The 14,210-nt window shown below is 36.6% G+C and overlaps 1 long non-coding RNA gene across 2 annotated transcripts; it reads left to right on the top strand.

The window, feature by feature from the left end:
* The first annotated feature begins 525 nt into the window (after positions 1-525).
* On the top strand, positions 526-5,664 carry LOC123386031. Of its 2 annotated transcripts, none has more exons than XR_006599473.1 (3): positions 526-587; positions 3,332-3,444; positions 5,299-5,664. It is a non-coding gene; the product is annotated as an uncharacterized LOC123386031 (long non-coding RNA). The 2 variants fall into 2 exon arrangements; XR_006599472.1 differs by having other exon boundaries at positions 5,294-5,664.
* Positions 5,665-14,210: the final 8,546 nt, after the last annotated feature.

Below are 14,210 nucleotides of genomic sequence, written 5' to 3'. Positions count from 1 at the left end.
ACTGTGAAGAAAGAAAAAAAGAAACAATGTAGATGTAAAAGGAAAAATCTTGGTACTGCTCAGAATGGATTGCCTTAATTTAGAAATTAATTTTGAAGAAAAATAACATTTTAAAATAAACAGTCTTCTAATTCAAGCAGTAATAGGCATTGTTGTTCCTACTTAAAATTTTATATGTATTTATAAGTTTAAATAGAAGAGGTAGATAAATACTCAGTGTAAAAAAATAGCAACAATGCACATCCAGTGAAAGGCCCCTTGAATCCCACTTAGTTCTAGTCCTCTCTTTGAACATAACATTTGTCATCTATCTGAATGGGATATATTGTCTCAGAACTCTCTATATATTTACCTACATATGTTTGTATATATGAAATATACAGTTTTATTTTAAATAAATGATATTATGCCTTAGATATTACATTTTGATTTTTTTTTTTAATGTTTGTTTTTGAGAGAAAGAGACAGAGTGTGAGCAGGGGAGGGACAGAGAGAGAGGGAGACGCAGACTCTGAAGCAGGCTCCTCACGAACCGGGAGATCATGACCTCGGCCAAGGACAGACGGTTAACCTAATGAGCCACCCAGGTACCCTTATACTTTGATTTTTAATTTACTATGTCTTCGGGAGCATTCACATAGAATATATAACGTAACCAAATTCTTTCTAGCTGCTACATATTTCCTAATGTGGATGCGTTGTAGTTTAAGTCATCATTCTCCTACTTGTTTTTCTTCATTTTTTTTCTATTACCAAATATTAGTATAATGGACACAGGCCACAATTGGATTTTAATTTTTACCCTATATGAGGTCTTTTGTTATAGCTGATGTGTTTTCTATTAGTCATCTTATCTGGTGGCCTTTATTTATAATGGTTTCTTGATGTTTCTGTATTTGCTAATAAGGATCACTCTTCTTTTGTTTTCCTCTACTGAAAAATATATATCTTTCTTCCTAATTGTTCTACAACTACAAACAAATCAGTAATTATCAATGGCAAGAATAAGATGATTTCTGTGTCCCAGCATTATTTATAATGACAAAAATAGTTGAAATGCTATAAATTTTCTTGAATTCTTTATAATGGATGAAAAAGAAGAGTTTATGAAGGGAGGGAAGAGATATCTTTTTTGGATCACGTAGCCAAAGGAGAGTAGAATTCCAAATAGGTTTGGGTTTATTTTTTAAACTTATGTACTATCTTGGAAGACTGTAAAGGCAGAGGTGTTTTGAATATGAGCCACAGCAAAGAATTCAATAGGTAACTTTGAGCTCAGTAAAGAAAATCTAATTAGGAACCTGTGTGGGGTGTGTGTGTGTGTGTGTGTGTGTGTGTGCACGCACGCGCATGTGTGATTTTTTAAAGGTCTAAATACAAATATACCTACTTGGTAAGAGCACTTTTACTGTTTGGGGGGAAAAATAATGAATCATTAGCTAGGCCAAAAGAGGGCAGTGGAAAGTAAAATACTATTACTGAATGACCAAGTTTGAACAATAAAAATAAAAACTGTTTTATGATTGAATGAATGGATAATAAATGGTAAGGAGTAGACTTCCTTAGGTACTGAAATTACTGTTAACTGATATTTTGGTTTCCTAGATTGAAATATAAAGTGAGAGAGGGGCTGAGCCTTACAGCTTGCAGAGTGAGAATATACTTTAGGCCTCTATCTGTGATGAGAAGATTCTCACTGACAAAGAGTTGAGCCTGGGACACAGATCTTGTGGGGATTGGACAGTGGAATTTAGGAACAGATATCTACATGGAGTATAGGGTTTCTTTTTGTTGCTATCATTCTTTTATGAAACCCTCAGTAAATTTTACTAAGCCCTTACTAAAATCCTTAGTAAATTTTATTAGTCATTATATTTGAGTAATAATCTTGTGTTGGCAAAAGCTTGGGAAATAAAACAATTATATTTATATTTTGAAATAAGTCAGGTTGTCAACTTCTGGGATACCATGAAGATATGGTAAAGAGATGGCAAGAGCTACTGTTCAAAGGGAGTAATGTAATAAAACAGATCCTTTGGATCCCAAGAAATATTTGGGAAAACATTATCTTCCCTCCATGCTCTTTGGATCGAGTCTCCAAAAATATTTAGTTGAGTATTAATAGGAAGGGTAATCTTAAAGTTTAAAATATACAGGACTTGGGGATACTGGTTATATTGATTCATCGTTAGCTTGGCTGAATTGCATTTTTGAAAAATATTTTTAGGAAGTCTATGGATAGAAAGCTTTCTGAGTCTTATATATGGTAGTGTATGTTTGTGTTGACTTCACATACTAATCACAACTTGGCCGGGTTTAGGAATCTTGAACCATAACTCTTTTCCTCAAAACTATTTTTATATTGCTCTACTGTTTTCTGACATTTACTATTGGAGAGGGAAGTCTAAGTAGCTGGATAATCTGTTTTTCTCTTATTTGATGCTTATACATTCTTTCTTTATTCTTGAGACATAAAATATCACCAGGTTATTTCAAACACTAATCTATTTTTACTGATTCTGGTTATAACTTGATTAATTCTTTTGAAATGATTTGGATCTTTCTTGCGCTTGGAATATTTTCAGTTATTGTTAGAGTCTATGCGCTCTGGTCTCCTTTTAAGAAAAATCATCAGAAATGTGTTGGATAACTGTTACCTACCCTCTATATCAACCTTCTTCTCTGTCATTGTTTTAAACTTGTGCCATTTTCTGAATCTGCAATAGTACTTCAAGTTTGTTCACATTATTGATTTGCCTTATCCAACTTGTAGATTTTTCTTTTTATTATTTTAATGCAGTTTCTGATTTTGTTACATTGCAGTTTCTGATTTTGTGCATTTTATCTTATGCACAGTATTTTCCAATATTTTCCTAGCTCTATTTTTAAATTATCTCTGACTTATATCTAGCTGTCTTTTCATCTAAGTCTTATATAAGTAGCAGTTAACAAATTATATTTTTAAAAACCCTACTCAGGGGCACTTGGGTGGGTGAGTCAGTTCAGCATCTGACTCAATTTCAGCTCAGGTCATGATCTCATGGTTTGTGGGTTCGAGCCCCACGTCAGGCTCTGTGCTGACAACTCAGAGCCTGGAGCCTGCTTCAGATTCTGTGTCTCCTTCTCTCTTTGCCCCTCCCCTGCTTGCCCATGAACACACTCACTCTTTCTCTCTCTCCCTCTTTCAAAATAAATAAATAAACTTAAACAAAAATAAAAATTAAAAACCCTACCCAAACTTTTTAAAATCTATTGACTGCATGTAGTCTTCCATTCAACAGGTATTTAGTGAAAGGCTCAAGAGCCTTATTTCTTTCCTGTCCTCCAATAGCATCACCTTCATCCAAAGATGACTCCTAATTAAGGTCTCAGTACTTCCCAGTATTTCTGCAGCTACATATCCAGGAAAAGAGAAGTTGGGTCTCTTCTAGAAACACTCAGAAGGTAAAGAAACATTTTTCTCTTTCTTTTTTTTTTTTTTCAACGTTTATTTATTTTTGGGACAGAGAGAGACAGAGCATGAACGGGGGAGGGGCAGAGAGAGAGGGAGACACAGAATCGGAAACAGGCTCCAGGCTCTGAGCCATCAGCCCAGAGCCCGACGCAGGGCTCGAACTCACGGACCGCGAGATCATGACCTGGTTGAAGTCGGACGCTTAACTGACTGCGCCACCCAGGCACCCCACATTTTTCTCTTTCTAGAGGCCCTCAGCAAACTTTATGTATGATCTTCTTGGCCCAAATTGGATTACATGCTTCCCTACCCAATGCTGGATGTGTAATTTGTGGGGCTCGATGCAAAATGCAAATGAAGAGTTTAAAAATCAGTATAAAAATGCTATTAAGTGTGGTAAAATATGAATCTTTTTCATTTTTTCTATGGTCCCTTATTTGATTTGTCATGGTGTTTTATATTTGCTGTTGTATATGATTCTAAGTAAATAAAGATAAAAATTTTAAATTATTAGCAAGCAGTTTTACCATTTACCTGTATTTTGTACAATGCCAGTCTTAAATGCAAATAGAACGGCATTTAACACATATGCAGAATCACCAAAGCTGTATAACCCTCAGGTAGTACTTGCATATATATGTTATTCTTACCATTACTGTCGAAACCTGCACAAAACCAATTTATGTTTTTATTTTAGTTCTTTTTAAAAATTTTTAAAATCTGTTTTATTTTAGCTCCAGTATAGTTAACTAACGGTGTTAATGTTAGTTTCAGGTGTACAATACCGTGATTCAGCAATTCCATACATCACCCAGTGCTCATCACAAGTGCCCTCCTTAATCCCCATCACCTATTCTACCCATCCCCACTACCCACCTCCCCTCTGGGGACCATCGGTTTGTTCTCTAGAGTTAACTGTCTGTTTCTTGGTTTGTCTCTCTCTTTTCTTTCCCTTGCTCTACGGACACTCTACCAACACTCTATCTTCAGTGTATTCATAAGGAAGGAAAGGACTGAAAAGGTTGTTCTATTTTTTCTAATTTTTTTTCTGTATCATCATTTTCAATGTAAGTGGTTAGCTAATAGGAAAAGTTACATGAGTGAGAAAAGAGATGATGGGTTCCTTAACCATTTAGAACTCTACTGACTTCTTTCTGTTTGAAGCAAAGTCTGGTTTAAATGGAAATCATGGCCTCCTGAGGCTGTTAGTGCTCTCCTCAGTCATAGATAGAAAACACCTTGTACAAATTTTGAAACTTTGCTGAACTCCCACACACCATGGAACCACTGGCATTCTGTGCTTAGCTCATGAAACACAGCAAATGCTAAATGTGACTAGTGGCAGACACACTGAGAGCAGGTACCTCCTCTGCTTGTGCACATGCTTCCTTGTCTAATTGACTTGACTGCAAAACCCAAGTTCCAATATAGAATTAAGAACTTCAAGATGGCTGGGGTGCCTGGATGGCTCAGGTCAGGATCTCATGGTTCATGAGTTTGAGCCCTGCATGGGGCTCTGTGCTGACAGCTCAGAGCCTGGAGCCTGCTTCAGGTTCTGTGTCTCCCTCTCTCTGTGCCCCTCCCCCAGCCACACTTGCTTTCTCTCTTAAAAATAAATAAAACATTAAAAAATTAAAAAAAAAAAAGAATTTCAAGATGGCAACAACAAGCATTAAACCAAGTGTAGGTCCCTTCTGAATACAGGGATCCTATGTAACCATATAGGTTGCCCCCTATGATGCCAGCCCTGAGCCTACCCAAATCAATATCTATAATGTGAACATAAGATTGTTTTGGTAAAGCTAGGCCTGAAGCCTCTTCCACTTGCCTCTTCTCAAGGATAGAATGAAGAGGAAATGGCTGAGTGGAGGTGAGAATGAAGAAACATGGAGACAAATGGACTTGTAGCTGTAAAGAACAGATGGCTGCAGAGGAAACAAGTGTGCAGTTCAACTCCATTTCCTTATCCTCTCAACTTGGCCTTATTTCATCAGGCTATGTTTCCTTGATATTTTTTACAGAAAGCAAAATTTTTAATACCAAATGTTCTTCTCCTTCCTATACCAAGTATTTTTAGGAAGTATTTTCCTACTGTAACCTGAATGCCATATTTACCTTCACTTATTTTGCAGATTTTTTTTATAGACACCACATTCTTTCCTGGTTTTGTTTACTCACTTTTATTAAAGTAGAAATATACACAGCCCTAATATGTGCCTACGGATAAAGTGCGAGCGGCTTCCTTTATTACCCTTATGGTCAATGGAAATATTTTCACTTGATCTTGGCCATGAATCTGCATGATGAGAATTAGCATGACTAAATCTGCTGCTTTGGAAGCCAACCTACAACCACCAAGCAGCGCAAAAGTGAACATTAGCAACCGGGCTCTTCAGTGTGTCCCTTCTGTTTTGTCCCATTGATGATGATAATGATAAGCCTACTGTATGTCCTAAGTCCTACCCATAATTATATTTGGCCTGTTCCACCAAAACAGACCCAATAAGTGGCTTTTTCACAGGAACCTTTCTGGTTTTGCTCTTCACAACACTGCTTTCTCTTTGGGTAACCAAGGGATAGGTATTGAACAAAATCTTTGACATGCTACTGATACAATATCAGCCAAAAATAGTTACCTAAATAGTGTGGTCTCCTTCTGCCTCAGTGCCCCCTCTCACTTCTAAGCCCTACCTGTATACATTACAACAAGCTAGAGGTATCCGTTTGCAGGTTTTAAGATGTAGATAGCTGCTGTGTGAACACAGGTCTGTGTTAGTGCTGGTTTCGTAAGAGCTTATTTAAGGAGCAGAAAATGCACACAGAATAGTCAGGCCCACTGTGTCCCCAGTCCTTACTCCTCCTGATCAACAGATTTATTTTCTTTTCCTCAAGGCAGCCTTTTCTATCTGTCTAATGAACCATATAAATTTTAGCAAGGAGAGGTCTTAAATGTCCTTGATAATCACATTTTAACTAGACCCACATGTACTGGATTTAAAAGAATTTCTTAGGGTTATTTGAGTCATATAGTTAGTGTCCTTCCTCATCTGTGACAATCCTTGTCATAGATCTTCTCCTATGTGAATATTCTAGATAATTTCAATGGAAAAGGAGGGATAAAACTTATCCTTTCATCTCTATACATCCCCTGAAGTGCTCCCATCTATTTAGTAAACAAAAGAACTCAAAATAAGATAAAATAAAAGTCATTTATTTTGTAAGTTATCTTAAATCTCTTTGGAAAAAGGAGAGACAAATAATGAATAGACCCTATGATATGAGATAAAGCTTATATGTCAACTTGTACTATAAGGCAGAATGTGTCTAATTCAGTTATTAGTGTTAAAATTTCACTTCTCTTGATTACTCTCCATTTCAATATCATTTGTTTTGTTGCTGTTGTTGTTGTTGTTGTTGTTTTAGAGAGAGAGAGAGAGAGAGCATGCACGTGTTGGGGAGAGGGGCAGAAGGACAGAGAGATAATCTTAAGCACACTCACTGTGGAGTCTGATGAAGAGCTTAATCCCATGACCCTGGGTTCATGACCTGAGCAGAAATTGAGTCAGATGCACAACTGACTGAGCAACTGAGCCACCAAGGTACCCCTCAATCTCATTTTTTAATCCAAGAAAAGTGTATTTGAATATAGAGAAAGTATCAAAATACTGTAAAGATAAACTTGTAGATATTTCTGAAGTCAGATATTTCTGACCGTGTGAATTTTTTTTGGAAAATGGAACAACATTAATAAGATAAACAGGTAAGATAGCATGTTTAGGGAGTCTCACTGACATTGGGCTCAGTGGAAGATTGAACTAGAAAGGAAACTTGTGTCAGTGACTCAGTACCTTGCTCAAAAGTTTGACATTATTAGGCAGGTGGTAAGGAGGCTACAAATTATCTTTTATTTCAAAAGGCAGAGATCTAGGCTAGATATGCCTCTAAGTATACTGTTACTGTTCTTTATTTTTATTCTCCTTTACTTAACTGTTAGCCCCTTATGCACTTACTGAATCTCATACTTGATTGTTTTTTTTTAAGTTTATTTATTTATTTTGAGAGAGCACAAGTGGGAGAGCAGCCGAGAGAGAAAGTGAGAGAGAGAGAGAAAGAGAGGAAATCCCAAGCGGGCTCTGCACTCACAGTGCAGAGACCAACACGGGGCTCGAATCCATGAACGGTGAGATCATGACCTGAGCCAAAGTCATCAGATGCTCAACCCACTGAGCCACCCATGTGCTCCTCATACTTGATTGTTTTTAACCAAATCCCATCCAATATATATATATATATATATATATATATATATATATATATATATATATAGTTTATGGTATAAAGGTGGTTTAGTGCTCACAGTGAGAAAAAAGTATCTTCTATGTAGTACGATGTGTTTTTCAAATGAAGGCCATATATAACTCAGATAAATAAATAGGAGGTTGATAGATAGGTAGAGGCCACATGCATGACAATCTGAAAATTGAGACGGATTGTAGGCAATGTAGGACATTACAGCAGTGTCCCTGCAAGGCAAAGAAACAAGTGTTATGGAAGACAATTACAACATGTTGATATGGATAGTATCTAAGACAGAGTGGTCATGAAATAGAGTTGATGATAGAAAGTCTTCTAATGAAATCAAAGCATATTAAGGGCAATTTTGGAAGTGTGAAAACTGAAAGGGCAGTTTTATCAAAGTATGAGTGATAAAGCTGACAATGTTAAACTGATACCACAATTTAAAAATTCTGTTCCTAAGTTCAATATATACAATCAAATAATCAGTAACTGAAGAGAAGAAATCAGGAAAATATTTTCAATCTAAAGATAATTGGTTTTGTAAGAAATTGGAAGGATTTAAATAGGTCTAGTTAATTTTAGTTGAATGATTTCTAGAGAGATGTTTAAAGGTTAAATATTTACAAAACTTAACATGAAAGAGGGCAAATCTAAAGTAAGAAAATTTATGTAAAAATTATATCCATACCTACCATATAAATATTCATACATGTATACATACACACATATTCACAGAAGGAAGGTGGATGAAAGAGAATAAAACATAAAATGCACCTAGTATGTTGTACCATTTTTGTTTCTTTTTTCTTCAACTTTACTTAGTTAGTTTCAAATTTTTATTTAAATTCTAGTTAATCAAAATATGAGGTAATGTTGGTTTCAGAGTCTTCAACTTTACATAGAATTTAATCTACAAAATAGCAAATTAATCAGAATATAAAATGAACGCTACTCCTTTGAATGTAAGCATCTGGGACACGATAGGTATTCCAATTGTGTTGTCAGTGTTTTGTGTTTAAATAAAGATGAATAAGTCACAAGAATAAAAGGCCCAGACTACATAAATTTTAAAGAGCAAAGACCTCCTCTTTCCTGGGATAGCTGGTTAGTGTCCAACTATTTGCGGTGAGTGTGGGTTTGGGTTTTGGAAACAATGAAATGATTTAGAGCAAAGTCAGCTGAAGGCAAGGAGCCAATGTGTCTTTGGAAATCACCTAGCTAACCTCCGTTTGGAAATGAAAGAAACTCTAGAGTTTAGTTAGGGCACTTTTGATTGCAAGTGATGGAAGTAGATTGTAAATTGACATAAACAGCAAAGGGAATTATTGGAAAGAAACTGAAGCACAGCAAAGACTCGAATACCTTCCAGAATCATGTCAATCTGGGGGACTTTGGCGATTTACAGTGGGACCTCTATGGCAGTCTTCTTCATTTTCTGACTTTTTTCATACAGTAGAGCCATGGCTGTCTGCAGTTTTGTGATGATGACTTTATTGCTTTAGTGATAAAGTAGGGAGAAGGTACTCTTTCCTTTTGGCTAAAGTGAAAAATGAGTCAGGAAGGATCTGATTACTTCTGTCTGCATCAATGTCCTTATTTGTACCAGAATTTGGTGGTAGGAATATGATTTTTAAAAATTATTTCAACTTACTGTGTTCTTACCCAATAAGCAGAAAAGTAGGATCTGTTACCAGGAGAGGAAGAAGAGGATGACTCGACAAAAACAATAGCCATCCCAGTCATGTTTGTCAACACACCTCACGTAGGATATCCCATCATTAGTTGAAAATGTTTAGATGGGGGTGCCTGGGTGGCGCAGTCGGTTGAGCGTCCGACTTCAGCCAGGTCACGATCTCGCGGTCCGTGAGTTCGAGCCCCGCGTCAGGCTCTGGGCTGATGGCTCAGAGCCTGGAGCCTGTTTCCGATTCTGTGTCTCCCTGTCTCCCTGCCCCTCCCCCGTTCATGCTCTGTCTCTCTCTGTCCCAAAAATAAATAAACGTTGAAAAAAAAATTAAAAAAAAAAAAAAGAAAATGTTTAGATGTCTTAACAACACACCTAAAAACAAGCTTGTAATTTTCTTGTCATTCCCCACAGGATACGTCTTCCAATATTCCCTAGAGTGATCTTTCAGACAAAAAAATTGAACCTCAGCAATTTGTTTCATCTTTTTGAGCTTCAGTTTTCTTGTCTGCAAAATGGGAAGAATAATAATTCCCTACAAGCAAGGGGTTTTCTCATTAATAACAGTTGGAGGGCATTGAGGAAGTGAGTTTTGAGAAGCATCTAGTTAAATGTCTGCCACAGAACAGGGATTAATTAAAATTTAGTTCTCTTTTACTCCTTTCCCCACTTAAACAATCAATGCTTTTTCATAGGATGTACAAAAATCCTTCCATTACTTGACTGTCATCTGCCTTTTCCAGTTTAAACTTTCTCTACTCACTTGAATTTATTTGGAACTACTTGCAGTTCCTTAAAGGCACCAGGCTTCCACATCTTGTTGGGTGTTGTCTTCTCTGTCGGGGATTCCATCCCTGCCACACACCACGTCCTCCTGTCCTTACCCATTGGACAAAGTTCTATTCAACAGAGCTAAAACAGCACATCCTGTGTGAAGCATTCTCTGATTTACCCACTAAGTCAGAGTTAGGAGCCCCTTGTTCTTTATTCCCCTGGTACTATGTGCATGCTGCTATTAATGTCTCATCACTTTTTTTGCATTATTACTGTTTATTACTTAGTCTCCAACATAAAACTTTGAAGGGACAATAATATATGCCAATTGTTGTATTCCATGCTGGGGAGTAACAAGGTATTATGCAGCATGGGACACAGCTCTTGGCATTCAGTAGTTGTCCATTTGATGGATGCTTAAATTTCACATGGGTGTCTAGATTCAAGTACAAAGTATACTGATTCTTTAAAAACATATACTTTGCTAAAATGGATTTATCTTTTTGCTAAGGAGTTTAGATGTATTGTTTCTGTCATTTGTTGGATTTGCTCTTCTGCAGAGTTCATTGTTATCTGTGCTATCATCTACCTCATCAATATATATCATAGCTAAGGAAGGCACAGATACAGGGCCCAATAACAGGTTACAGGAGGTACTTTTTTCTAGTTATGAATCCACTTATTACATTATCATTTTACCCAAATATTCCTCTCCCCTTAACAAGCCCAGTATGGTAGAGACTGTCCAACACCGTGAAAAAAGGCAATTCTGATCAATTAACCTAGCAACCCTATCAGGAAAGGAAATGAAACTTGTTTGACATCATTTCTTTTAAGCTAACATCCCCTGTCTACCGACATATGATGATTTAGAAACTCTCTGCTTATTGGGGCACTTGGGTGGCTCAGTCAGTAAAGCATCCTGCTTTGGCTCAGGTCATGATCTCGTGGTTTGTGAGTTTGAGCTCCATATTGGGTGAGCTGGAGCCCCGCTTCGGACTCTGCACTGATGGCACAGAGACTGCGTGTCTCCCACTTGCTGCAACTTCACTCACTCGTGCCCTCTCTCTGGTAAATAAATAAATACATACATAAATAAATACTTTTTTTAAATAAAAAGAAACTCTCTGCCTATAACATAATCCAGATTTTACCTGTGATTGATATCAAATTGATTAGTCCATATTCTATCATGCACACCATCTTGGTTATTGCAAAGATGTTGGCAATCTCACCCAGCCTCAATTTTCTGGAGCTCCTGATATTTAGTGCTGATTCAAAGAATCCCAACAGTTGCCCAGCAATTTCTCTACAAAGTGTTTTCATGATACTAAGTTGTAAAAAGCTTTTGTGGCTGGCAGTTACAAAAGTATGATTTTTGAAATATTTTGAGCACTGTTTCCTTTATTGAGTGATACATCCTCATCCCTAGAGTGAGCATTTGGCCTCCCAAGGTGAGTGCTTTAAAGATAATGTATTCATATGGACTCTAAGTTGTTGAATTTATTTATTTTTTTAAAACAATCGTTATATCCACATCTAAGAATTAAATTTCATATTCATTTTCTCTGAGGTGGAGAGTACCTTAACAATCAGCTCGCTAATTTTATGGATCAAGAATCATATACCCTAAGATAAAATGTAAAGTGCTGATTGATGATCACATATCTCATTAGTGGTAAAACTAGGACTAGATGCTTTATCTCCTAATCACCTACATCAGAGGCTATCCATGGGAAATCCATGTATGAATTTAGAGAAGCTTCTGAATTCACTGGATTGTGTGGAAAATTCTGTTCACATGGACAGTACATGACTTATTGTTAACTGGTTTACAACTTTCATTATGTTCTAAAAGCAGTTAATGAACCAGAAACGTTAAGAACCGTTGATCTAAATCAAGTTGATAACTATAATTTTAAAGATTAGATGAAGTAGTAAAGTATAAAGGTGGTTTAAATGAGTCTTAGAAATGTATTGTCATCCTTATGAACTACAGAGAGAAACAAAAACGAGAAAAAAAGTTCTAAGTTTTCACTATATTAGCATTAGGTCATACTCTTAAAATCTTATGCATTCATCAGAATTGCTCCTGAGTATAATGATAGCCTAATCATCACTAGAGTGCAAGTTGGTTTATGAGGATTTGCATATTTGTTTTGTAAATGTTTCATGGGTGAAATTATTAATTAGCATCTAATTAATATTTGTGTTGCTGAGAACATATTTTTTAAACCCCAGAATCAAGAAAATAGAGAATAGTTAATTACCCATCACTGATCTCTTCTTTAAAATTCCTCATTGCTAAACTCAACAGCACAAAGGAGAGATTAATAAAAATAAATCTCAAGTAACTTAATCGCATTCTTTTCATTTTGCCCAATTATTGAGATTCTTTAACGATATCTTCATCCAACCTAAAGCATTACTAAATAAATATTTTGTAAGCATTTAATAATCTTAGAAAAGATAATAATTGTTAGTACTTGAGAATTACACTAAAGGATTACCCCAAAATGTTGGAATGATGAAAAATGTAATTTAAACTATGGAAACAACACCTAGGTGAAATGTGACCAGCCCCAAAAGCACTGGGTTAAAAGTATAACGCAAAATAAGTGTTTCTTTTAATCAGATGATATGGGGGTGCTTCTACACTTGATAATACAGGAGTTTGCTCCAGTTTCTGCTTTATGGGCTTAGATTCGGAAAAGCCTGTGCTTGAATGCTGAGTTCTATCACTTACTCACTTTGAAAAATGAGCAATTAACTTATCCCTATATTTTTTGGCTTTCTCATCTTAAAACTTGGAAGTATAATATTATATGAAGTAATTCCTGACAGTTGAGAAGCAGTCAGTAAATTGTAAGCATCTTTACTAGGCAAGCCATCAGTATTAAAGATGTGATCCAGATAACAGTGTTAAATTATACAGATAAAGAGATGGAAATGAAAATATCCACAAAGATAAACAGAGGAGTACAAACAGACAAGGGGGAAATAGGTAAAGAACTTCGCTGCTACACAGAGGAGCGGTTTGCACTGTCCAGGGGAGGAGGAATCTTCATTGGAAGAGTATTCTCATCTAGTGGCTCCATTAGAAGAGTTCTTCTAGCTATCTTCACTGATAACTTTGGATGAGATCCTCTAAATTTCTTCTGATTGTAATTTGGCTTGTCACATAGTTGGTTACATTGGAAGAGACGATGCTAACTATATTGATTTTAATAGTCTGGCCTTTGTGACAACTGTCATTTCTCACTGTAAACAAATGCATCAGCATTCTGGGGTCAATGTCATTCTCAAGACTTGGGCCTGTTTTAGTCCTCTTTAGTCAGTCTCTGGTCACCTTCGAAATCTAACAAGAGCAAGTCTTATTTATAGTCCTAGTAGAGGGCTATCTAGATCCAAAAGGGTTTCTTGATTTTTAATCCAGGGTACCTGACACTTTAATGTTCATATGAATCACCTGGAAACTTTGTGAACATCAGATTGATTCAGTAAAATTTCTGGTGAGGTCTCAGATCTTGGTTTTCTAAGAAGCTCTCAGGTAAGGCAGAATCACCTGGAAACTTTGTGAACATCAGATTCTGATTCAGTAAATCTCTGGTAGGTCTCAGGTTATACATTTCTAAGATCTCAGGGAAGGCCCTTGCTGCTAGGGTGTGAAGCACCTTGTGAATAATTAAGGCCTTGGACCAGTGGTTCTAAATTAGAATCACCTAAGGACATTTTAAAGTAACATTCTAGGAATTACTTCTAGCCTACTGAACTGGAATCACCAAAATGGAGCATAGTTTTAAAACCCATGTGATTCATGGCACTTGGGTTGTTCAGTCAGTTAAGCCTCCAATTTTGGCTCAGGTCATGATCTCTTGGTTCCTGCTTTGGAGCCCCGCATTGGGCTCTGTGCTGACAGCTCAGACCCTGTGTTGAATTCTCTGTTTCCCTCTCTCTCTCTCTCTCTGTCCCTCCCCAGCTTGTGCTCTGTTTTTGTCTGTC

The sequence above is a fragment of the Felis catus genome, chromosome B3 (genome assembly GCF_018350175.1).
Source record: "Felis catus isolate Fca126 chromosome B3, F.catus_Fca126_mat1.0, whole genome shotgun sequence".
In the NCBI taxonomy this organism is placed as follows: Eukaryota; Metazoa; Chordata; class Mammalia; order Carnivora; family Felidae; genus Felis; species Felis catus.
Note: the sequence above shows the minus strand (reverse complement) of the source record. Positions and strands in the feature narration are given on the sequence as shown.